This window comes from Thamnophis elegans, chromosome 2 (genome assembly GCF_009769535.1).
Source record: "Thamnophis elegans isolate rThaEle1 chromosome 2, rThaEle1.pri, whole genome shotgun sequence".
Classification (NCBI taxonomy): domain Eukaryota; kingdom Metazoa; phylum Chordata; class Lepidosauria; order Squamata; family Colubridae; genus Thamnophis; species Thamnophis elegans.
The window spans coordinates 156,857,563-156,883,661 of NC_045542.1; the positions used below are offsets into that span (position 1 = coordinate 156,857,563).

Here is a 26,099-nt window from a genome sequence, read left to right on the forward strand (position 1 = left end):
ATTGCTCTATAGAGGGAAGGAAGTGTTCCACAGATTCAAAAGATCTTCCGAGAATTTTTTACAGAGCTGTATAAGGGTGACAAAATTAACGGCCTAGATATAGAGAGATACTTGGACAAAGAAAAAATACCCATAGTTAAAGAAGAGCAGAGGCAAAGACTGAATCAACCAATAACTTCGGGGGAAATTTTGCACGTAATTAAGCAGTTAAAGACAGGAAAGGCACCTGGTACAGATGGCTTGACAGCGGCTTACTATAAAAATCTACAATTAGAAATGGTAGAACCTCTTAAGGAATTATTTAATAAGATTCAAACGGAAGGTACCCCCATCTTGGAAGACAGCTTTTATATCCCTGATACCTAAAGAAGACCAAGGTATTACTCAACTAAAAAACTATAGACCTATCTCATTAGTTAATGAAGTTGAAAGTCACAAATTTAGCCGAGATGGCTAAAATATCTGCATATCTTAAGGACCACTCAAACGAGAGATATAAAGGAGACTGGAAAAAATGAAATGATTATATACAAAATAGATACAGGACTAAGAAATTCCAGATAGCTTATGCTTAAGATCAGGAATGATTTAAATTGTTTAAAGTTAGTTTAGCAAGGAGGAGCTAAGTTCAATGTATCAATTTCTTATTCTTTTTCCCAATATATTTTAGACTGTTTTTGTTAAAAATCTATACCGTGTATGGGTTCTGGGAAGTCGGGGGGGGGGGAAGGTTGTGGGGGAGGGTGGGGGGAGGGATATATATCAGGTTTGCCGATACGTGTTAGATTTTAATGTAATTTGACTCCACATGTATACTGTTTTCTCTTATATTTTCATTACTATTATTATGATTATTTTTTCTTTAAACTAGGATATATTAAGCATATTGACATGTAGTGGAAATACACCAATGAGAGGAGGAGTGGGAAACAGAAGGGAGAAGAAAGATGGGAAGAGAAGGATAGGAGAGAGGGTAAGGGGGGAAGATGAGGAGGATAAGGAGGAGTGGATTGTAGAGAGAGGAGCAGTAGAAAGGAAGGGGAAATAGAGTAGGAAAGGATGATGGAGGGAAGATAGAAAGTTGGAGGGTGGTAGAAGAAAGAGGTGTATGGAGAGCAGAAGAGCTATAATGGGTTTTTATTTTTCTGGGCATTGTTGACAAGAGGAACTGATGTAATTATTATTTAATACTATATGATACGGGTTATGTATAGTATACATGTGAGTGTATGTTATGAAAATGGAAATAAAAAAGTATTTTTTTTAAAAAAAAGAACAAAGCTCCAGACATCGATGCCAGCCATGGGAACCAAGGACGTTTTGGCAGGTTTACAAGAGCCTAAAAAGACTTTCTCACAACAATACTGGAAGTCTCCATTGGACAATGTGTCCTGGCCTAATAGCAGAGAGGGAAAACTTGAACTTTATGTGCATTTGCGCAAGAAATAGATCTGCTTTTGCCCTCATCTTTGCCGATATAATGTATTCATTAAAGCTTTGCTGCTTTCAACCTGTGCATAGAGAAAATCTCCCTGTTCCTATGAACAATGTGAAAGTGAAATGTTGGACTGGATAACTGTGAGGAATGGACTTCAGGACAGGATCAATTTCCAAGGAAGACTTTATTCTGGTAAACTGAGCAGAGGTAATTTCCAAAGAGGAATGGGTGATGACAATTTCTCAATGTAGAAAAAGGCGGAAGGTGCATTATATTATTTTTTCTTTTTTTCGACTCCTTTCCTGCTTCTCTGTATCAATTGTTTTTGCTTGTTTTGCATATTTTATTAATTAAAATTTTGACTTAAAAAAGGAATGTGTATCAAACAAAGAGTGGGGCAACTTTGATACATTTTTGTAGGCACATCTGTATTACCAATCTTTCTTCCAACCTTTTGAAATGCCTTTTGGAAACATTTCTCTCAGCATATATAGACAGTCATCTCCTCTTCCCAAGCCCCCCTTTTCTACCCCTGCTGGTTATGTGATTTCTTCTCTTTGACCTAATGAAAACTTCTGTGTATGCAAAGTTACAGACGCATAAGACATTTAGCATGGGTGCCCTTGGAAGCATCTCTGGCCAGCACCAATGAAGTTGGCTTCCTTTAGTTTCTCACCCATTGAAACTCTTTGATCCTAAATCCTTGGCAGCGACCACTCCAAAAAGATTTTTACAATTTCTACAAATATAAATATAGGTAATCCTTGGGTTACAAGTGTTCTCTTAGCAAATGTTCAAAGTTACACGATAAGCCCCCCCTTCCCCCCAGCATTTACAAACAAATCCCGAAATTATGAATACTGGAGCACCACGGCTGTTGTTCATCCTTACGAACGACCGCAGAGGCTCTGTTATATTCACCCCTATTCTCCCAACCCCAGCTGAGTCTTCACAGGCATTTTGCCTGTGGAGAGTGACTTAACTTGCAAAGATCTCTCTGCTGTGCTTTATTTGCCAGCATTCACAGAGGACAGAGTCCTAACGTACCGCAAGATCACGCAAGGTCAGTAGTTTTGAGTAATCTCACACTTTAGGGATCTATTCTCTGTGAATTGAGGCGTGGACGTTTGCATATGGAGGGAAGACTTCAGTCTTTCAGGCCTTGCCTCCATTTGCCGTTTCCTTGCCAAGGCCTGCTGGGAGATTGCATTCCCATAGGGCCTCAGCAGCCCTTTGCAAACTGCCTTTGTTGCCACCAACTGAGCTTGGGAGGAGTGGGTGTGTCCCTACGAAGTACCTGTTCCTACAGGCAAAGGCTTTTTGCAAAGGGCTGCCAAAACCTACAGGAACGCAATCCTCAAGTGATTTGCCAATGAGAAAGCAACTCTAAGAAGTCGCGCACAGCCTCTCAGGGCTGCTTTCTTGGCGCCAGATGCATTGTCCAACTGATCTGAAGCAGGAAAACAATGAGTGTGTGGGCGAAAGCAGGGAGTGATGTCGTTCAATGTACGAGATTCACTCCCATAACTTCTCAAGTTTCGGATGCAATGGGCAGGATCCACTACATTCGTAACCCAAGAACTACCCATATCCAGCAAGTTCTGCTGCTAATGACCAGATAGGCATTATCACACTAATATGTTGCCATTTTTTCCTTCCTCCTTCCCGTTTAACGCCATTACATATTTTCCTATTAAAAATTAGGCAAATTCCTTGTAGTCAAATTAAATAGTCAATTTCTCAGTTGGATTTACAGAGGGACTTTAGAAATGAAATTCAAATCTTTTCTACACTCATCACTTGGGGCCTCATGTGGATTTTCTTGTGTGCAATAAGGGTGGAATTTCTCCTGAAGCACCATCCACATTCGGCACACTCAAATGGTTTCTCCCCTGTGTGTATAAGCATATGATTTAGAAGGGTAGTCCTAATACTGAAATCTTTCCCACAGTCTGGACACTCATATGGTTTCTCTCCTGTGTGAGTTCTCTGGTGTGTCGCCAGGGTGGAATTCTGACTGAAATTTTTTCCGCAATGAGAACATTCAAAGGGTTTCTCTCCTGTGTGAGTTCTCTGGTGTTTCACCAGGCTGGAATTGATACTGAAATGTTTACCACAATCAGGACACTCAAAGGGTTTCTCTCCTGTATGAGTCCTTTGATGTGTCACCAGCTTAGAATTGGTACTGAAACTTTTTCCACAATCAGGACATTTAAAGGGTTTCTCTCCTGTATGAGTCCTTTGATGTGTCACCAGGCTAGAATTGGTACTGAAATGTTTACCACAATCAGGACACTCAAATGGTTTCTCTCCTGTATGAGTTCTTTGGTGTTTCACCAGCCCCGAATGATGACTAAAACCTTTTCCGCAATCAGGACACTCAAAGTGTTTCTCTCCTGTGTGAGTCCTCTGGTGTTCCATCAGGCCGGAATTCCGACTAAAACTTTTCCCACAATCAGGACACTCAAAGGGTTTCTCTCCTGTGTGAGTTCTTTGGTGTATCACCAGGCTGTAATTCCGACTAAAACTTTTCCCACAATAAGGACATTCAAACGGTTTCTCTCCTGTGTGAGTCCTTTGATGTGTCACCAGGCTAGAATTGGTACTGAAACTTTTTCCACAATCAGGACACTCAAAGTGTTTCTCTCCTGTGTGAGTCCTTTGGTGTGTCACCAGGCTGGAATTGTGACTAAAACTTTTCCCACAATCAGGACACTCAAAGGGTTTCTCTCCTGTGTAAGTCCTTTGGTGTGTCACCAGGCTGGAATTCCAACTATAACTTTTCCCACAATCAGGACATTCAAACGGTTTCTCTCCTGTGTGAGTCCTCTGGGGTTCCATCAGGCTGGAATTTTGACTAAAACTTTTACCACAATCAGGACACTCAAAGGGTTTCTCTCCTGTATGAGTCCTCTTGTGTCTCACCAGGATGCCTCTCTGACTAAAACATTTCCCACAATCAGGACATTCAAAGGGTTTCTCCCCTGTATGAGTCCTCTGATGTCTCACCAGGCTGGAATTGCTACTGAAACTTTTCCCACAATCTGGACATTTAAAGGGTTTCTCTCCTGTGTGAGTCCTTTGGTGTGTCACCAGGCTGGAATTTTGACTAAAACTTTTACCACAATCAGGACACTCAAATGGTTTCTCTCCTGTATGAGTTCTTTGGTGTTTCACCAGCCCCGAATGATGACTAAAACCTTTTCCGCAATCAGGACACTCAAAGTGTTTCTCTCCTGTGTGAGTCCTCTGGTGTTGCATCAGGCCGGAATTCCGACTAAAACTTTTCCCACAATCAGGACACTCAAAGGGTTTCTCTCCTGTGTGAGTTCTTTGGTGTATCACCAGGATGCCTCTCTGACTAAAACTTTTACCACAATCAGGACACTCAAATGGTTTCTCTCCTGTATGAGTTCTTTGGTGTTTCACCAGCCCCGAATGATGACTAAAACCTTTTCCGCAATCAGGACATTGAAAGGGTTTCTCTCCTGTGTGAGTCCTCTGGTGTTGCATCAGGCTGGAATTGTGACTAAAACATTTACCACAATCAGGACACTCAAAGGGTTTCTCTCCTGTGTGAGTCCTCTGGTGTTGCATCAGGCTGGAAGTGTGACTAAAACATTTACCACAATCAGGACACTCAAAGGGTTTCTCTCCTGTGTGAGTCCTCTGGTGTTGCATCAGGCTGGAATTCCGACTAAAACTTTTCCCACAATCAGGACACTCAAAGGGTTTCTCTCCTGTGTGAGTTCTTTGGTGTATCACCAGGATGCCTCTCTGACTAAAACTTTTACCACAATCAGTACACTCAAAGGGTTTATCTCCTCTATGAGTCCTTTGGTGTGCCACCAGCCTCGAATGATGACTAAAACCTTTTCCACAATCAGGACATTGAAAGGGTTTCTCTCCTGTGTGAGTCTTTTGGTGTGCCAACAGGTTGGAATTCTGACTAAAACTTTTACCACAATCAGGACATTCAAAGGGTTTCTCTCCTGTGTGAGTCCTCTGGTGTGTAACCAGTTTGGATTTATCACAGAAACATTTCCCACATTCAGGACATTCAAACAGTTTCTCTTTGGTGTGAGTCCACGTTGCCATACTTGCTAAAGCATTTATTGCATTGGGAGCACTTTTAGGGCTTCTGTCCTGTGTGGGTCCTTCCATGAAACAAAACGGAGTTGTTGTGACCAAAGGTTTTGCTACATTCAGAGTATTTGTATGCCTTTTCCAGTCTGGATCCTCTCATGCATAATCAACTGTAATTTGTAAGTTGTATCTTTCCCACAATGGGCACGTCTATGGAGCTTTTCTACAACTCATATTCCTGAGGAGATCAAAAATATGGATGGTCCCTTGTTTGGTGGTGTTTTGTTTCAAGCCGTTTTCTTCCTCCCAGAGCATTGCCTGTTACACTGTCTGCTCCACATGGTTTTCCAATTGTCCTTTTCCTCCCCAGTAACTTCCAGATATTTCCCTCTTTTGCTGAATGGAAAAATAATCTCCCTTGACCATTCATGTAATATATGCTTGAATTCACACTCTCTGTTTCCCAGCTAGAAATCTCTTCTAGATTTTCTCTCGTTTCTCTCTCACCTGCTGAGGAAGTTGGAGAATTGTGTGGCTCTCTGAAGGAAATGGGAAATATTTTGATTTCTGGACTGATTTGTTTTCCTTTTCAATGTTGCTTGTTATCCTCAGTGTCCAGAGTGCTCCTATTGCCATCTTCTGTGTCTATAAGATTCAAATAAAATAAATAAAAGTGTATCTTTAATTGTGCATAAAATGGTTGCAGAAGGTGAAAAAAAGAAAAATGTTTCCATTACAATGAAAAATGATGAAATTCACTTGTTGATTGGATCAATTTAAAAGACTGAAAACAAACTACCTTCAGTTTATCCCATGCCTGCCCTTCGTGGAGGTGTTCGCAATACAGGACAGCAAAACTGTCAAAATGATGGTTCTAATAAGTTGATTAGAACTCCTGTTTTTATTTTGCAACAGCTTTAGCATTTAAGAACAGAAGTAAGTTAGTTGCTTTTCTAGTAATACATAAACATTAAAAGGGCTCTCCTGCAGGGACCCTGCCATGGTCTAATTCAGATTGGAAATATAGCAAAGGAAAATAATATTCCCCACTTCCTTTGTCCTGTTTCCCCTACTGGAAATAGCTGCTTGCAACACACAAGGATGGGAAAGTTTCTTAAGAGCTCACAATTCAAGAATACCAAGGTGCAGATTAGGTATCTCAGGGTGGAGAAGGCCATGGGGTGGGGGGCGCGTAGTGATAGAACAGGCCCTCAAGGCCTCTCCTGCCCACTTGCTTCTCCCTCCCTTCCTGCCCCAAGGACTCACTTACCTTGCATCCTTTGTTTCTTTGCCTCTGAGGAAGGGAGAGGAGATTTGGCTTGGAAAGGCTTTTCATGCTGAGAATGGACGCTCTTGAATGCTATAATATCATGCAGATTCAGGCACCCATCCTCTTCTGCAGAGTCAGGGACCCAGAAACTTTCATTCTCAACGCGAAAAGTGTTTGCCAATCTCCTGCTAGTCTCCCCACTGCAAACTACTTTCCACTTAACTACTTAATGACACCTTGTTGGGATGTTTGCATGCAAATGGGACGAGACAGAGAGAGACAGAGGCAGAGAGAGAGCGCAGTGTGTGTGTGTGTCTTTATGGGAGAAAGAGCGATCTTCCGCCAGGGCACCCAGGTTGCTGGGAGTGAGGCAGTGGAAGTGGAGTACGAATCAAGGCGGAGAGTAGGTATGGAGCTTCCCCTCCAATCCCTGCACCAGCTTAACTGGGTGCCCCGCCAGCAAGGCACCGAAGCGCTGCAACTTCTGCCGCAGCAAGACAGAGAGAGAGAGGAAGGGGGCTCTCCAAACTCTGTTTGTGTGTGTGAATGAGAGAGTACGGATCCCTGCTTCAGTCACGGTATTCAAGTTGCTGGCAGCAGCAGCGGGGGGAGGGGCAGGAGCCACCTGAGTAGCTGTTTTTCTCCTTGTTCTCCTCCCCACTCAAGCAGTGACAGGCTTTATGGGACACCAGGGCCTCTCATTTCTCCCCCTGCATGGCGAATACCAGCTTCAGTCAGGGTATTCAAGCTGCTGCTGGCAGTAGCCATGATTGCCCCCTTCCCAACCCAGCCAGCACTGCATGACCTGCTCCCTCCCTGCCCAGCCAGCACAAAGCATCACCGTTCTTCTCCTTCTCATCGTCCTCCCCGCTCATGCAGCAGCAGGGTCCGTGGGACATGGTCTCATTCCTGCCCCGGCGCAGCGAACTCTGGTGGGCTGGACGCGGGTGTGAAGTGCCTGGCCCCGCAGTGCTTGGGTTTAGGTTTATTCGATTTATATGCCGCCCTTCTCCCTAGGACTCAGGGAGCTCATTTGAAGGCTTCATTCAGCCTTCAAACAGTAAGGCTGGCCATGTAAGTGAGCAGCGCACCAAGGGCATGGATGACATTGGTTACTGCACCTGTCTGATTCCGATTCCACAGCTTGCTTTAATGTTTGACAGGGAGTTTGCCTTACTCCATGTCCCATGGAGCCGCTGCCGCTTGGGCGGGGAGGACGACAAGGGACCTCAAGAGAGTTGTGCATAAAAAAACACCCACAAATCTTAATGAACTGAAGCAATATTGTAAAGAAGAGAGGGCCAAAATTCCTCCATAACACTTCAAGACACTGATAAAGTCACACAGAAAAGAATTACTTCTAGTTGTTGCTGCTAAAGTTGGTTCTACAAATTATTGAGTCATACATTTTTCACACATGACTTCTCCGTTTTGCCTTTCTTTTTATAAAATAAATGATGACCTGATGTAATATGTCAGGTGTTGTTGTTGTTCATCCGTGGTTGTATTAATCTACTTTTAAGAACTTCTAAGGACCAACTGATTTTTACTACGTCCTGATACCTAAAATCATAGAAGTCAAGGAGAGTATACTTTCTTTTCCACATGAGAGATTATACATTTGCAGACAAATACACTCAGAGGGAAATAAAAATACACACATCTACAATAGGGAGATAATCCATGTCTTTCAAGCCTGAAAAAATAATTAAAATTGTTACAGTCAAACCTTCTGCACTAATGTTAATCGGGAACCTGATGAATTTGATGATTGCTCATGTTTTCAGATGGCAAGGCTGAAGTTCAGGCCTCAACAGGCTTCTGGGGCCATGAAAACTTTTATTGGAAAGTTTTTGTTCAGATAAATAAAAGCATTGGCTTCTCAACAGACACACTTGATTTTACTGAGCCACACCTGTCAATCTGCATGACACTAACTTTACAGATGTGAGGACTTTAATGGATGAAATGATGTCGAAAGCCTCTGCAAGATTTGAAGCAACAGCTGAAGCCATGAGCTCAAAGTAAGGGAAGTAAATACTTTCCACAACCCCTTTGGTGACATCCTAATTGAAGTAGTCCTCACTTACTGACTGCAGCTGGGCCTGGAATCTGTGTCACTAAGCGACCCAATCATGAAGCATGATGCCACAGGACAGAGCGAAGTTACATCTGCACCTTTAATGTATTTTAATATGTATGTATCTTTTATGTCTCTAAGCCCCTCCATAGTTATGTCATGGTAAGGTTTGTAGCCAATACATTTTATAAATGAATACAACTGAATAATAAGAACATTCCAAACGTTCATTTTTTTTAAAAAGTGCTGTGTTAAGCACAGTTGAAGCTGGTGAATACGGGGATGGGGGCACCAATAGGAAACACAGTGCTTGTTAGTTAGAAATGTAAGTAAAACAAAACAACCCAGAAAAGACCAGAGGAACATTAGTCCGACCTTGTTGCCCAGAAAACGTCAGGTCCATAACAGAATAATTGAGTTTGGAGGGACCTTGGAGGTCTTCTAGTCCATCCTCTGTTCAGGCAGGGGACCCCATTCAATTCTGAACAATTGGCTGTCCAATCTCCTCTTAAAACCCTCCAGTGAAGGAAGCACCCACAACCTCTGGAGGGAAGCCATTCCCAAAGAATCCTCCTTAATTTAAGAGAGATTTTTAAAATCTTCCCAGCAGGAGGAAAATTGCAGCCACCAGTTTCACAGCGGGCAGACCCAGTGGGCTTAAATTTGGAGAGGGAAGGAACCTGCAGCAGCAGCAGCAGCTGAGATGCTTCAGCCCAGTTGCTTCTCTGCTTCCAGGCCGTGGAGGGAACCGAACACCCCGACTTGCTCCAGGACTCTCCTCCCACCGGCCTTCCAATCACCTTAAAGCTGCGGCTTCGATCCTGGGAAGAGCACAAAAGCCGCTCTGCACACCTCCTTCCCCCCATAAGCGATCCAAGAGGAAATTCCCCTGAGCTTCTTCTCTACTCTCATTCTTTCTAGCAATGATGTACTCGATGGTTGAAAACTCTTTTTTTTTAAAGCTGAAGCACGGCTGACACTACTGAATTGATGCCTTTCTAGGCATAGATGTTGCTTGACCGCCCTCAAGCGACAGGAGGTGGGAAAACATGCTTGTCCAATCTCCACCAAGGCGTTATGGAAGATGTTGTAGTGATTATATGGCAGCCGGGCTTTTTCGATTCCTAGCGACCGACCTTTGCAACTGAGCCCCGTGAAGTAGTGATACCTGACGCTATTTAGCTTTGTTTTTAGTGCCTTTGGGTCAGTCTGTAATGTCTGTCCTTGCAGTTTCCCTGGCAAGGGTTTTTGGAGTGGTTTCCCCCCTTTCCTGCTTCCTAAACTTGAGAGGACTGGCTAAAGTTCGACAGATGATTTTGCTCTTCAGGTGGGACCGGAACTGACTGTTTCTCTGTCTCTAACCTGGTGCCTTCACCACTACACTCTTTTTTCTACGTGTTTCACTTTTCTTCTTTATAACTGCTATTCTAATAGAAAGTCCTTCATAAAAGTTATTGCATTACATTTTTGCTTAAAATATCTTTTCATTGATATATAATTTATGGTATTAACCATAAAATAAAAACCATAACCCCAAAATATGTTATTAGCCATCAAACCTCAAAAATAAACTTTTCCCAAAAGGTTTCCACAATTTTGGCCACTACTGTAGGTTGTGATCTACCTTATCAAATGCTTTACTGAAATCTAAGTATGTGATATCCAAAGTATTTCGCTGGTCCACTAATTAGTCATTTTGTCAAACAATTAAATAAGGTTTGTTTGGCATAATGTTTTAAATCAATCCTACTGGTTACTGGTTATGATTTTGTTTCCTTCCATGTGTTCACAGATTTGTTGTCTGGATATGTTTTCCAAGATGTTACCAGGTATTAATGTCAGGCTGATCTGTCTGTAATTTCCTGGATTTGTTCCCCCCCCCTTTTTTTTTTTGAAGATGGTGTTAAATGGAAAAAGATTTCCTCTGCGGGTTCGGATTTCCCGTCTGGGAGAGTGTCCCTGGCTGAGTGAATGAATTTAGGATCGAAGCAAGCGCCGTTTGAAAACAGGTTGTCTTTATTATTTCAGGAAAGCAAGACTGACAGTGATGTAGATCAGCGTTCCTAGTTGAGCTGACCCAGTCATACAGTAAGTTTATTTTTTTTATACCATTTTCCTCTTTGAAGTCCTTTTGTTTTCTTTGTACTATTGTTTGTGTCCCTTTGCTAACGGTTCTAATCCTATCTCGCGTTTTGTTATTCCTCTGCCCTAAAGTACTTTCCAGGGATGAGCTCTAGTGTCTTCTACTGTATTTTCGATTTTTAGATCTTCGCCCTGAGCTAATCAGTCTTTGTTGTCACTCTGATCTTTTCCTCTCTTAAGGTAACTTCTTCCTGCACTTCCTAGGTATTTTGTATTATTTTGTACTCTGCAGCTATTTCTAATTGTCCTGATATCCTGGTAATTATTCTCAGGAGGTTTGTTAATGTATCCTGGCTTTGTTATTCTAGTGACTTCCAGTTTGGTTATGGGCTGTACTGGTCTTCCTAATGCAACACTGTCTTGGTGAAGTTCCCTTCCCACAGAGGTTAAAAAAATCACAGAAGACAGCAGTGGCATTATCAGTTCCATATTGTTTCCAAGTGAAGAAAGTTAGCAACACACACACCCCTTTAGAAGAATGATATATATAAGGAAATATTAAAAAGGCAGAATATATTTTCCCTAAAGGAGAAACATGTTTATAAAGACAGATTCTCAAAGCCTCAGCTCTCTGCCCCAAGGAGAAACAAAGGGACCAACTTTTAGAAATGCATATTTGGTAATCCATTCAAGACAGGAATAAAACCCCAAGGAAGTCAGCATCTAGGATTAATTACATTTGCTAAACAAGATTAAAAACCCCAAATCATTGCTGGTCTTTGGGAGACCAATTACCGTATTTTTCAAAGTATAAGAAGCACCTTTTTCCCCTCAAAAAAGAGGGTGAAAATATGGGTGCGTCATATACTGAATACAGCCTCTGGAAACCGCACCCCTTTTGCAAAAATGGCCATGCATAGTCTTTAGGAGGCTTCCAGAGTGCTGCTGGGGGCTGGAGAGAGGAAAAATGAGCAAAAATGGGCCATTTTTTGCCTCTTTTTGTCCCCCCCCCCAGCTCCCAGGAGCACTCTACAACCCTCCTAAAGGCTATGCATGCTCCCCACTTTTTTTTTCTTTTTACAAAAAATGGGCCTGTTTTCCCCAAAAAAACGGCCATTTTTGGGAGGTCTGCAGAGTGCAATTTTTTTTAAAAAAAATTGCCTCTTCAAAATCTTGGTGCGTCTTATACAACAGTGCGTCTTGTACTCTGAAAAATATGGTAATTAAAATCAAATAACAAAATACACAAAACCAGCCTCCAAATTTCAAAATGCTGTCGAAGAAACTGTATGAAAGTCCATATGCTCATCAAACCAAGTGCTCAGCTACCCAGAATCACACATGTTTGATGGTTCTGCTTCACTATTAAAACCATCTTTCCAATCAGCGTCTATGTTTCCAGTGTCTTTCTCCCCACATGGAACTGAATCCAGATGGACATTTCTTACAACACAAGAAAAGAGCATGCCCATAAAATAACAAAACAACCCTAATATAAAGGAGAACCAGTTTTAAAGCATGCACCGGCAATGGAATAAAATTTGGGGAGTGAAGGAATATGTCGTGTGGAAACTTAGCCCCTACTCCTCTCCTAGAAGAAATATTTAAAAGTCAGAATATTATATTTCCCTACAGGGAGAAAGCATCCCCTACACTCTTTGATAGCCCTCAGATGATGTCAGCACTTACAAATAGATAGATAGCTCTATTCATAAGCAAATACTGTCAACCCTGAAGCTGATCCGGTTGAAGCCATTTTGAGGCATCAGTGCTGCCGCATTAGCGCAAGGGAGTAGGAGGGGGGATTAGAGATAGCTGGGATGGTGGAGTCATAATAAAATATTTTCTCCTGAGAACCAAGAATGTTCTCATACCTGGCCAGATAAAGTAGGAGTGATGTCACCAGACCAGCGGACGCTGCAGTGATTGGGGTATATGACTGTTTGGGATTGAGAGGAAAACTTTTAATTAGGTGAAAACAAGGGGTCCCTCAGAGTTGGTTTTAACCAGATTTGTGCCAATTTGATATTTCCAATAAAGATATTCTTTTAGGAATTTACCTGCCTCTGAGGTTTGCTTGCGATGGATCTATTACTCGGAACCCTGGCATTAAACCAATTCTTCACTAAAATGTCAGGAAACTTTTTGCTCCATTTGGAGCTTCTTATTTGGGGTCCTGAGCCCCAACCGCTTAGCCGGCCTACCAGGCAGCAGGAAGACTCGGGAAAGATGGAGGAGATGGTAGGCACTGATGGAGCTTGTGCAGGGGTTGCTGAAAGCCTACAGTACCTCTCCTTGCCCCAGCAGGTGACTGCCGTGCTTCCCTGCCTTCCACATTGCCTTACTGGCGGTCCTCCATGCCTGCTTGCCTTCTGAGGTCGGCGTCCAGCCCAACCTGGCCAGTCATTGGGCGGACGGCCCTTGGTGGAAATGCAGACCCTGTGCTGGAGCTGAGAGGGGTGGCGGAGATCCTGTGGGGGGGGCAAGCAGACATACCGAGGCTGTTGCACATGCACCCGCTCCATTTCTGCAAAGGCAGAGTCCCGCCCGTCTCTGCTGCAGGTCAATCCAAAGAGGGGAGGAGGATGCTGCAGAAAAGGCTGCCTTCCACCCGGGCCCCGTGTGCTTCTCATGCCAGTTCAGCAGGGCTTCACGGGGATTGAGGGCAGGAGCGGTTTGGCACGGTTGTTCCCCAGGCAGCAAAGCAGACCAAATCAAAAAGGATGAAGGGGATCTTCGGTGGAGCTCATCAAGGGAACAACCCCTGGCTTATTGAGTCTAACCATAGTTGATGGACCTTTCCTTGAGGTGGAGGGTAGACCCAAATTGTGCCCCACTGTAAGCATCTCTCAGCCGTTGTATGCACAGAAAACCCTTGCACAGTATAGAAAAAGTTCCCAAGAGTGCAAGAATTTGTTAATTGCACCAAAGGGAAGGGACTCGGAGCCAGCTTGGAAGGGAGCTGCAGCAGCATGCCTGTCCCTTTCAGGTAATTTGACCTCCGGGAGGGATGTGACCAGGGGGGACCATAAAGGGAGCAGCAGCTTCACTGTGAATGAAGGGGAAAAAGTTAGGCTTCTCTCTGTCACAGCATTCAACGCTAAGTGCTGCAGCAGATAGAATCCAATTTTTTTCTCTCCCTCCATTCACAGCAGAGCTGCTACAGCCTCCCCCACCACATGTTGACCAGTTATGGGGCTACTCTGTCCTGCAGTATTTGGGTGGGAGGGTCCTCTGTTTGGGGGGAGAATTTGGTTGGAAAAACATTAAGGGGTGGGCAACCTTGGAGGGCCTGTTCATCATTCCCCTTTTCCTCTCAGCCCTGCAAAAGCAGAAATGTCTGGTTTCAGTCTGCAGCCATCACCACCCTCAGCACGGTCAATAACATAGAGGGTGAAGAAGTAGAGTGGGTGACCCAGCTCCATGACATGGGGAGCTTGAAGACATAGGTGACTTCCTGCAGGAACTAAGGTTGAGATTTGCGGACTCGGCCCACGGTCATAAAGCAGAAGCGGAGATGAAGGTGATTAAGCAAAAGAACCGCCCAGCTAAAGAGTATGTTGTGGAGTTTTGGAGGCTTGCGGCACTGGCCCAAACACTTCCTGGTCCACTACTTCAGGGACGGTCTGGATCAGGAGCTGCGCAATGCCAGTGTCAACTTCTAAAGCATTGCCATAACTATTATCATGGCATGGAAGGGGAAATTCCATCCATGCCTTCGGCCGGAGTCAGGTCTCATGTCTACAGCCTAGTTGGAGAATATGTATTATGATGCAGGACAGAAGGGAGGAGATACAGGGGGTAAAGTTCAAACGCAATTAAGCGAAAGCAGTTTCGGCTCCACAGGAGTCCACGCCAGAATGTCGATCCTAATAAATGATTGGGTTTCTTTTCAACTTTGTCTGGAGGCTCATAAATGATTAGGTCGTCTTCTGGAAACTTCACAGAGGGCCGAAACTGACTTTTAAAAAATCTATTACGATTTCCGGGTTTCCTGAATCCCAGGCTCTCCGAGCACTCCCTCAATATTTGGGGTGCTTGGAGGGAAAATCAGGCAACAGGAGGCTGGAGAAAAAGACTGATTACAGCAGGAGGTATGCAGCAATGCCAAGCAGCGATGTCTTTCCCAGCAGCAGAAGCAAGAAAAGATGAGTACTTTTGAAAATCAACCCCTAAAGCAGCTGAGCTGGAATTCCCTTGCGGTAGTCCCCAGATACAGGGAAGGGTCTCAAGCAAGGTGGCAAGGGTGGACTGGGGGTGGGACTGGAAACAAGCCAGGCTGATGGAATCCCTAGGGAGTGCAATAGAGCAACTGAAGGAGGGTCTTGACCAGGCCACCCTTGCTGATGAGGGGCCATCATGCTGCCCAAAAGAGAGGGGAGGGACATCTGATCTTGTTGGGGGGAAGAGATGCTGATTGGAGTCCAGCCCCCCTCCCCCTTCTGATAGGAGAAAGAGCCCAAAACGGCAACCAGAGCCTCTCCCACGCAGCAGGCAGGCTGCCAAGAGCAGACAACCCCCTCCCTCTCTCCGAACGAGGGGTGAAGAAGATGACCAGGCATATCGGGCGCAAGCATACCCAGCGCGACAGGAGGCTGGGGGATTAGGGCTGAATGACCCACCCCAATTCAAGGGAAAGTTTGACAGAGACTCAGACCAGGTAGCCCTATTCCTTGATTCAGCTGATATCCACCTAGAACGCTATGGGCACTTCTACCCATCCCCCAGAACCATGGTGAATTCCATCGCAGAGGGTCTAGAGGGAGAAGCAAAGGAATGGCTAGCCGTCCTCCACAAGAGGAGAGTCCCCCAACTGCAAGACATAGATGACTTCCTGCAACTACTAGAGGCCAGATTTGAGGAGGTGGAGAACTCATATGCGGAAGAGGAACTCAGCAACCTAAAGCAGAGAGGGCCACCATTAAGAGAGCACTTCTGTGCATTTAGGAGCGTCATAAGAAGGCTACCCACTTTACCAGAGCAGCTGCTGGTGTATTTTTTTCAGGACAAGCCTGGACAAGCAAATTGCTCAGGTAACTGCATACTGCGACATCCCAAATCAACTCTCCGAGTGGTTCTGAGTAGCAAAAGTCGACAGCGGGCTGCGCACCAACGACATGAGAAAGCATCTGGACACACAATAGAGAGGTCAACCCAACCTGAAACCACCCAGCCAGCGGGGAATCACAGCACCACAGCAGGCCCCGAGACCAGCCCACTCTTGAATTCCGGTAAAATGCAACAGATGCGAGAGCATGGGCCACATGGCAGTTGCATGCCCAACCCCAGCCCCAAAACCAAGGCCAGACTCACCGCCCAGGGCACGACCAGAACGCGGCCCCAAATGGACCACCAACAAGTTTGGGAAAGCCCTCCAGGCTGCAGACGCCCCTTCCCCCCCCCCCGGGTGAAAGTGGTGAAACCCCAGGCAATGACAACCAGTTGCCCGAAACATATGACAGCAAGGACGAGGGAGAAAATGACCCAATGGTGAGTGAATCAATTCACCCTTTCCTTTTTCCAATACACCTCAGAGCCCCAAAACAGGAAGCCAGGGGAATTTTCAAGCCCTAATAGACTCAGGCTGCATAAGGTGTTTGATCAACCTAACCACAGTCCTGAAACTGGGGATCAGAACAAAAAGACTGGCCCACCCAATCTAGTTCAAGCAGGTTGACGGGTCTCTAATGGGAGGAGCCTATGCCACCCACCTAACTGAATCAGTGAGGCTAGAACTAGCGGATCAATGGGAAGTAATTTGATTCATAATAACCCCCAAAATGACAGACGCAGTCATACTGGGACTTTCCTGGCTAGACAAGTGGGGACCGACAAGTGGTGGCAAGGGGGTACCCGCAGAGTTAGGAGATCAAGGGTCCCCAACCCCTCCCACACCAGCAAGCAGAAACACCACCCACGCTGGAAACCCCCAAGAGAGCCCACAGAACAACTGGCAACCACATCCGACAAAATCCCAGAGGCCGAACTGATTCTAATAGAATATCAGGACCTTGGAGAAGCATTCAGCAACGCCGAGTGCAATGTTCTGCCTCCCCCACCGGGAGACAGACTGTGCCATCAAAATCATCCCCGGGGCAAAACTGCCCAGGCCCAAACTGTATACCATGATGCCCCGGGAAATGCAAGAGATGTGCAAATACATAGACAAAATCCTAGCAACGAGGTTCATTGAAAAAAAGATGGAACCATGAGATCTTGTGTTGACTTTCGAGGGATAAATGGGGTGTCCGTACACAACCTATACCTACTCCCCCTCATGAAGGACATGCTGTCTCATCTGGCCAAGGCAGCTTTCAATTCAAAATGATGCCTTTGGGATTGCAGGGGGCCCCAGCGGTATTCATGGAGTTGATAATCAAGGTGTTGCATGAGCACCTCTACAATGGGGTCCTCTTCTACCTAGATAACATCCTTATCTACACTGAGACCATGAATGACCACGTACCCCTGGTCCGCCAAGTACTGGAAAAACTTCTGGCAGCCAACCTGTACGTCAAGGTATCAAAATGTGAATTCCACCGTGCCTGGTTAGACTACCTGGGTTACCGAGTGTCAAATGAGGGAATAGAGATGTGCCAAAGTGCAAGTCATCTTAGGCTGGCAACCCCCTCGCACACCCAGACAACTACAAAGTTTCCTAGGTTACGCGAATTTCTACAGGCAATTCATCCCCTCCTTTACGAAGATTGCCAAACCCCTGGCAGACCTCCTGAAGACAGGGAGCCCAGGAATGAAACCTGGTCCGGGACAACCCCTACCATGGGACCTAACCTGCCAAGAGGCGTTCGAGACACTAAAATAAATGTTTGCAAAGGAGCCAGTGCTGAAGCAACCTTTCGTGATCCAGGTAGATGCCAGCGACATTGCAGTGGGAGTGCTACTCCAAAGAAACAACTAAGGAAACTTACAACCCTGCGCCTACACCTCCCGCAAGCTCACAGACACAGAGAGACGATGGACTGCATGGAACAAGGAGGCTTTCATAGTGAGATGGGCACTGCTAACCTGGAGACACCTGTTGGAAGGGGGCCAGAAACCATTTGAAGTCTGGACCGACCACAAAAATCTGGAGGTGCTTAGGACCCCACAGAAGCTATCACCCAAACAAGTCCCATGGGCTCAATACTTCAACCCTTTTGATTTTGTTTTAAAGCACATTCCAGGCAGGAGGAACTTATTAGCTGGCGTCCTCTCCTGCATGCCTCAGTACAAATGAGAACGGGAGCACGTAGTGGACGCCATCATTTCCTCTACTCAGCTGCCCAAGTAACCATCAGGCGGCAACGCTGTGAACAGCAAGACCAACCCGCAAGCAACCTAACCACAAGACTCAAAACTGAACTGCTAGCAGACCCCTGGTTCCAAAACAGCCAACACATCTTGATGAAAGGAGATGACCTTGCATGGAAGGGGACGAAATTCTAAGTCCCAGAATCCCTACATACCCTAGTTCTCCAGAGGAGTCATGATGCCAAACCGGCAGGCCACTTTGGGTTCCTAAAGACTTTACACTTAGCCTGGAGGCAATTCTGCTGGCCAAGCATAAAGAAAGATGTGGATAGTTATGTGAAAAGTTGCACCATCTGCGCCACAATGAAGAGACGACCAGGAAACACCCCCCCAGACTGCTGCAAACAGTAGCAGAGACAAGGAGGCCATGGGAGGAGATAGCAAGGGACTTTATAGTAGAGTTGCCAAAAAGTGGGGAAACACAATGATTTGGACTGTAATAGATCTCTTCTCCAAACAGGCACACTTCATATCTTGTAATGGACTACCCTTGGCTCACAAGCTGGCATAACTGTTCATGAAGCATATCTACCGCCTGCATGGAGTATCTTGAAGAATTATCTCAGACAGAGGGGTCCAGTTCACGGCTACGTTCTGGAGGGAGTTCCTGCAGTCTATTGGGTCATCTCAGGGTCTTAGTTCAGCTTTTCATCTGGGCACCAATGGGGTAGCAGAGAGACTGAACACCACGATAGAGCAGTACCTGAGGTGTTACGTGAACTATTAGCAGTACAATTGGGCAGACCTCATAGCAAAATTCCATTCAGGAAATCCAAGCAAGCCTGCAGGAGGGACACATCCCTAAGTTATATACCTGTACTCAAATTGTCTTTGTGTCACACAGGTCGCTTTCGGGAAGTGAGGGGAGCCGTATGTCAACTTCTAAAGCATTGCCATGACTATTATCAGGCTGGCATGGAAGGGGAAATTCCATGCATGCCTTCAGCCGGAGTCAGATCTCATGTCTACAGCCTAGTTGGAGAATATGAATTACGACGCAGGACAGAGGGAAGGAGATGCAGGGTAAATACAGGTAGTCCTTGATTTGCAACAATTCACCCCAAAATTTCACTTTCTAAGTGAGACGTCTGTTAAGAAAGTTTTGCTCCATTTGAACCACGTTTCTTGTTACAGATAAGTGAATCATTGCTGTTATTAGTTACGTGGTTGTTAAGCTAATCTGGCTTCCATATTGAATTTGCTGGTCAAAAGGACATAGAAGAGAATCACATGATTCTGGTTCACTGCAACCTGTATTTGGCAATTTCTATCATCTATCACCATAAGAATGCATATAACACACCAAAAAAGATTTTTGCATAATTTCAGAATTTCTGCAAAAAAAATAAAAATTCAGCAACTTCTTATGCTGAAAGTGTATGGGTGGAATGTTTTCTGAGGCAAAGGTCACACACAGGGCACTCAAATGGTTTCTCCCCTCTGTGTATAAGGACATAATTTATAACGTTAACCCTAGTACGAGATCTTCCCCACTGTCTGGACACTCATAAGGTTTCCCCCCTGTGTGAGTCCTCTGGTGACTCACCAGGCTGGAATTCTGACTATAACATTTCCCACAATCAGGACACTCAAAGGGTTTCTCCCCTGTGTGACTCCTCCTGTGTATCACCAGGTTAGAATTGTTACTAAAGCTTTTCCCACAATCAGGACACTCAAAGGGTTTCTAGCCTGTTTGAGTGCTCTGGTGTTTAACCAGACTAGAATTCTGACTGAAACATTTCCCACAATCAGGACATTTAAAGGGTTTCTCTCCTGTGTGAGTCCTCCTGTGCATCACCAGGCTGGAATTGGTACTGAAACTTTTCCCACAATCAGGACACTCAAAGGGTTTCTCTCCTGTGTGAGTCCTTTGGTGTGTCACCAGACTGGAATAGTGACTAAAACTTTTCTCACAATCAGGACACTCAAAGGATTTCTCTCCTGTGTGAACCCTCTGGTGTCTAACCAGACTGGAATTGGTATTGAAACTTTTCCCACAATCAAGACACTCAAAGGGTTTCTCTCCTGTGTGAACCCTCTGGTGTGTCACCAGCTTGGAATTGGTATTGAAACTTTTCCCACAATCAGGACACTCAAAGGGTTTCTCTCCTGTGTGACTCCTCCTGTGTATCACCAGGTTAGAATTGTTACTGAAGCTTTCCCCACAATCAGGACATTTAAAGGGTTTCTCTCCTGTGTGACTCCTCCTGTGTATCACCAGATTAGAATTGTTAGTGAAGCTTTTCCCACAATCAGGACACTCAAAGGGTTTCTCTCCTGTGTGAGTGCTCTGGTGTTTAACCAGACTAGAACTCTGACTGAAACATTTCCCACAATCAGGACATTTAAAGGGTTTCTCTCCTGTGTGAGTCCTCCTGTGCATCACCAGGTTGGAATTGGTACTGAAACTTTTCCCACAATCAGGACACTCAAAGGGTTTCTCTCCTGTGTGAGTCCTTTGGTGTGTCACCATGCTGGAATAGTGACTAAAACTTTTCCCACAATCAGGACATTCAAAGGGTTTCTCTCCTGTGTGAACCCTCTGGTGTCTCACCAGACTGGAATTGGTATTGAAACTTTTCCCACAATCAGGACACTCAAAGGGTTTCTCTCCTGTGTGAATCCTCTGGTGTCTCATCAGCTTGGAATGGGTATTGAAACTTTTCCCACAATCAGGACACTCAAAGGGTTTCTCTCCTGTGTGAGTGCTCTGGTGTTTAACCAGACTAGAATTTTGACTAAAACTTTTACCACAAGCAGGACACTCAAAGGGTTTCTCTCCTGTGTGAACCCTCTGGTGTGTCACCAAACTGGAATTGGTATTGAAACTTTTCCCACAATCAGGACACTCAAAGGGTTTCTCTCCTGTATGAACCCTCTGGTGTGTCACCAGCTTGGAATTGGTATCGAAACCTTTCCCACAATCAGGGCACTCAAAGGGTTTCTCTCCTGTGTGAGTCCTTTGGTGTGTCACCAGGCTGGAATGACGACTAAAACTTTTTCCACAATTAGGACACTCAAAGGGTTTCTCTCCTGTGTGAGTCCTTTGGTGTCCCAACAGGTTGGAAGTCTGACTAAAACTTTTACCACAATCAAAACATTGAAAGGGTTTCTCTCCTGTGTGAGTCCTCTGGTGTGTAACCAGTTTGGATTTATCACAGAAACATTTCCCACATTCAGGACATTCAAACAGTTTCTTCTTGGTGTGAGTCCACATTCCCATACTTGCTAAAGCATTTATCACATTGGGAGCACTTTTAGGGCTTCTGTCCTGTGTGGGTCCTTCCATGAACCAAAATGGACTTGTTGTGACCAAAGGTTTTGCTACATTCAGAGTATTTGTATGGCTTTTCTCCAGTCTGGATCGTCTCACGCATGATCAACTGTGATTTGCAAGTTGTATCTTTCACACAACTGGCACGTCTATGGAGCTTTTCCACAACTCATATTCCTGAGATCAAAAATATGGATGGTCCCTTGTTTGGTGTCCTTTTGTTTCAAGCCGTTTTCTTCCTCCCAGAGCAATGCTCGTCACACTGTCTGCTCTATGTGGTTTTCCAATTCTCCTTTTCCTCCTCAGTAACTTCCAGATATTTCCCTCTTTTGCTGAATGGAAAAATAATCTCCTTTGACCGTTCATGTAATATATGCTTGAATTCACATGCTCCGTTTCCCAGCTAGAAATCTCTTCTTGATTTTCTCTCGTTTCTCTCTCACCTATTGAGGAAGTTGAAGAATTGTGTGGCGCTCTGAAGGAAATGGAAAATATTTTGATTTCCGGACTGATTTGTTTTCCTTTTCAATGTTGCTTGTTATCCTCAGTGTCCAGAGTGCTCCTATTGTCAACTTCTGTGTCTATAAGATTCAAATAAAAGTTTATCTTTAATTGTGCATAAAATGGTTGCAGAAGAGGAGGAAAAAAGCAAAGAGCTTATGTTGCAATGAAATAGCACACATGTCACAATCCTACAATAATTTTACATTAATCATGATTCATTTGACACATGGAAAACTACCCAGATCCAAGTTCAAATATCCATTCAATGAAGAAATTGGTTGTTGACTGGGTCAATCAATGAATTCTTAGCAGTGCAAAGGGTTGTTTTCAAACACAGGTGTTATAAAATTTTAAAACACTAAAATAGAAATGCAAACATGCAACCACAATTTTGCTTTCAATCAAAACTTTATTTTTTCATGCTTAGCTGAAACATGAAAAATGCCAGAGATTTGCATTAGTACTTCAGTAAGACTGCATTTACTTGATTCACGTTGCAACACGGGGCAGAGATAGAGACTACATCTACAAAAGCCAAAGTGTAGGAGTTTCCTAGTCTCTGACATTGAGGTGTGTGTTAAGACAATGCCAAAGAGTAAAGACCTCAGCTATGATCTTAGAGAAGCAATTGTTGCTGTACATCAATTTGGGAAGGTTTAAAAGGCCATTTCCAGATACCATATTTTTTGGAGTATAAGATGCACCCTTTTCCCTCAAAAAAAGGGTGAAAATCTGGGTGCATCTTATACAGTAAATGCAACATTTTTGGCCTCCTGAAACCCCGCCCGCTTCACCAAAAAGGCTGTGCATAGCCCTTAGGAGGCTTCCAAAGTGCTCCTGGGAGCAGGCAAGGGCAGATATGAGCTAAAATGGGCTGTTTTTCGCTCATTTTTGCTCCCCCAGCCCCCAGGAGGATTCTATAAGCCCCTTAAAGTCTGTGCATGCCCCCTTTTTTGGATACAAAAATGGCCCAGTTTTTGCGAGAAATGGGCCATTTCTGGGTGATCTGCAGAGTGCAAAACATTTTTTAAATATTTGCCTCTTCAAAGTCTTGATGCATCTCAAAAAAATACGGTAATTTAAAATCCATCATTCTACACTGAGGAAGATTATTCAGAAGAGGAAACATTCAAGACAGTTGCCAATCTTCCCAGGACTGGACATTCAAGATAATTGTCATAAAGGGAGTTTTGTTCTCACCATCGTCTGATCATGTTATTGGACGATGTTTGGACCTGGTCAAGGCCAACCGTCCTGCCTCAGATTCCTCCACTTGGAGTGAAGTACAGAGGAGATCCCAAAGAACTGGGTTTTTTTTTACAAGTTTGGAATTACATGCAGGAGTTTGGGGAGGTTTTTCATCGGAAGTTGCCAAAGTGAGAAGTGTTACTATGGCTTTGGAAAGAAAAGCGGCTGCCTGGATGGTAGCCTTGCATAATGATCATTCCCCCTGCTGAGGGGTTACAAGGGGTTTATGACTGCCTTGAGGAAACGTTTTGATGACCCCCCCTAAATCAAAAGGCGAAAAGCAGGATGAAACCCTTAACCCAGGAGGGGAGGCCTGAGGCTGAGTACACACAGGAGTTTTGTGAGCTGTTGGTGCACATGCGGGGGAGGTCTGAGGAGGCACCAAAAGAAGGAAAGGAGGGGCATTGGGAACCCAACTGCTACGCTAGACATCTCCCAAAACTGACCCTGGCTGGTAGGGAGGAACCTGGCTGGCAACTAGGGAGACGCTGTGAAACTGCCCTGGAAAGCGTGGAAGGTGTTGATGTCCTTTCTCCAGGCCAGGAGAAGGAACCCTCCTCTTCCATGGGAGAAAGTGAAACCGATTCAGATGATCACCACTCAGGACTTAAAGTGCCCTCTACTGGATCCATAAAGAACTCTCTGGCAAATTGAAAGACAAAAAACCTCAGAAGTCTGAAATTTTGACTGAAACATTTCCCACATTCAGGACATTCAAAGGATTTCTCTCCAGTGGGTATAAGCATATGATTTAGAAGGCTAGTCATACTACTGACATATTTCCCACAGTCTGGACACTCATATGGTTTCTCTCCTGTGTGAGTTCTCTGGTGTGTCACCAGGCTGGAATTCTGACTGAAACTTTTTCTGTAATTAGGATATTCAAATGGTTTCTCTCTGGTGTGACACCAGGCTGGAATTGGTACTGAAACTTTTCTGACAATCAGAACATTCAAAAGGTTTTTCTCCTGTGTGAGTTGTCTGGTGTGTCACTAGGTTTGAATTCTGACTGTAACGTTTCCCACAATCAGGACATTCAAAGAGTTTCTCTCCAGTGTGTAAAAGCATATGATTTAGAAGGCTAGTCACACTACTGAGATATTTCCCACAGTCTGGACAATCATATGGTTTCTCTTCTGTGTGAGTTCTTTGGTGTGTCACCAGGGTGGAATTCTGACTGAAACTTTTTCCACAATCAGAACATTGAAAGGGTTTTTCTCCTGTGTGAGTTCTCTGGTGTGCCACCAGGCTGGAGTTCTGACTGAAACTTTTTCCGCAATTAGGACATTCAAAGGGTTTTTCTCCTGTGTGAATCCACTGGTGTGTCACCAGGCTGGAATTCTGAGTGAAGCTTTTCCCACAATCAGGACATTCAAACGGTTTCTCTCTTGTGTGAGCACTCTGATGTGTAATCAGTTGGGAATTCTGACTGAAACATTTCCCACAGTCAGGACACTCAAATGGTTTCTCCCCTGTGTGTATAAGCATATGATTTAGAAGGCTAGTCATACTACTGAGATCTTTCCCACATTCTGGACACTCATATGGTTTCTCTCCTGTGTGAGTTTTCTGGTGTGTCACCAGGTTGGAATTCTGACTGAAACTTTTTCCGCAATCAGAACATTTAAAGGGTTTTTCTCCGGTGTGAGTTCTCTGGTGTTTCACCAGGGTGGAGTTCTGACTGAAACTTTTCCCACAATCAGAACATTCGAAGGGTTTTTCTCCTGTTCTCTCATGTGCCACAAGGAAAGAGTTCCGACTGAAACTTTTTCCGCAATGAGGACATTCAAAGGGTTTTTCTCCTGTGTGAGTTCTCTGGTGTCTCACGAGTTTGGAATTTTGACTGAAAAATTTCCCACAATCAGGACATTGAAATAGTTTCTCTCCCGTGTGAATCCTCCGGTGTTGAACCAGGGTCGAATTGGTACTGAAACTTTTCCCACAATCAGGACATTCAAAGGGTTTCATCTTGGTATGAGTCCATGTTGCCATGCTCGCTAAAAAATTTACTGCATTGGGAGCACTTGAAGGGTTTTTTTTCTTATGTGGATCCTTCCCTGAATCACAACAGAGTTGTTCTGACCAAAGGTTTTGCCACATTCTCCAGTTTTCTCCAGTTTGGATTCCTCTCAGGCATAATCAGCTATGAGTTGCAAGTTGTATCTTTCGCACAACAGGCACGTCAATGGAGCTTTTCCACAACTCATATTCCTGGGGAGATCAAAATTATGGAAGATCCCTTGTTTAGTGCTGCTTTGATTTAGTGGTGATATTCTTCCTTCCAGAGTGAGGCTTGCCCCACTTTCTGCCTAGTAACTTCTAGATATTTCCCTTTTTTGCTCAAAAGAACAATAATCACCCTTGACTTTTCATGTAACATATACTTGAGTTTTGCATACTCTACTTTCTCCAGATAGAAATCTCTTCTTTATTTTCTCTTTTTTCTCTCTTACCCGGAAGGTGAAGAATTGTGTGTTTTTCTGGAGGAAGTGGAAAACATTTGATTTCTGGACTGATTTGTTTTCCTTTTCAATGTTGCTTGTTTTCCTCAATTGTTCAGCGTGCTCATATTGCCATCCTCTTTGTCTATAGGATTCAAATTAAAGTGTATAATTATGCATAAAATGGTTGCAGAAGATGAGAAAAAAAGAAAAAAGCTTATGTTACAATGAAAAAGCAAACATGCCACAAAGCTACAATAATTTTACATTAATCATTATTCATTTGACACATGGAAGACTACCCAGATCCATTCAATGATGAAATTCACTTGTTGACTGGGTCAATCAATGAATTCTTAGCAGCG

At 44.3% G+C, this 26,099-nt stretch overlaps 2 pseudogenes; both read right to left on the reverse strand.

Moving 5' to 3' along the window:
• The window catches only part of LOC116504799, a 46,357-nt pseudogene extending 36,450 nt beyond the window's left edge, over positions 1 to 9,907 (reverse strand).
• Positions 1,270 to 24,501, reverse strand: LOC116504733 (annotated as a pseudogene).
• Positions 24,502 to 26,099: the final 1,598 nt, after the last annotated feature.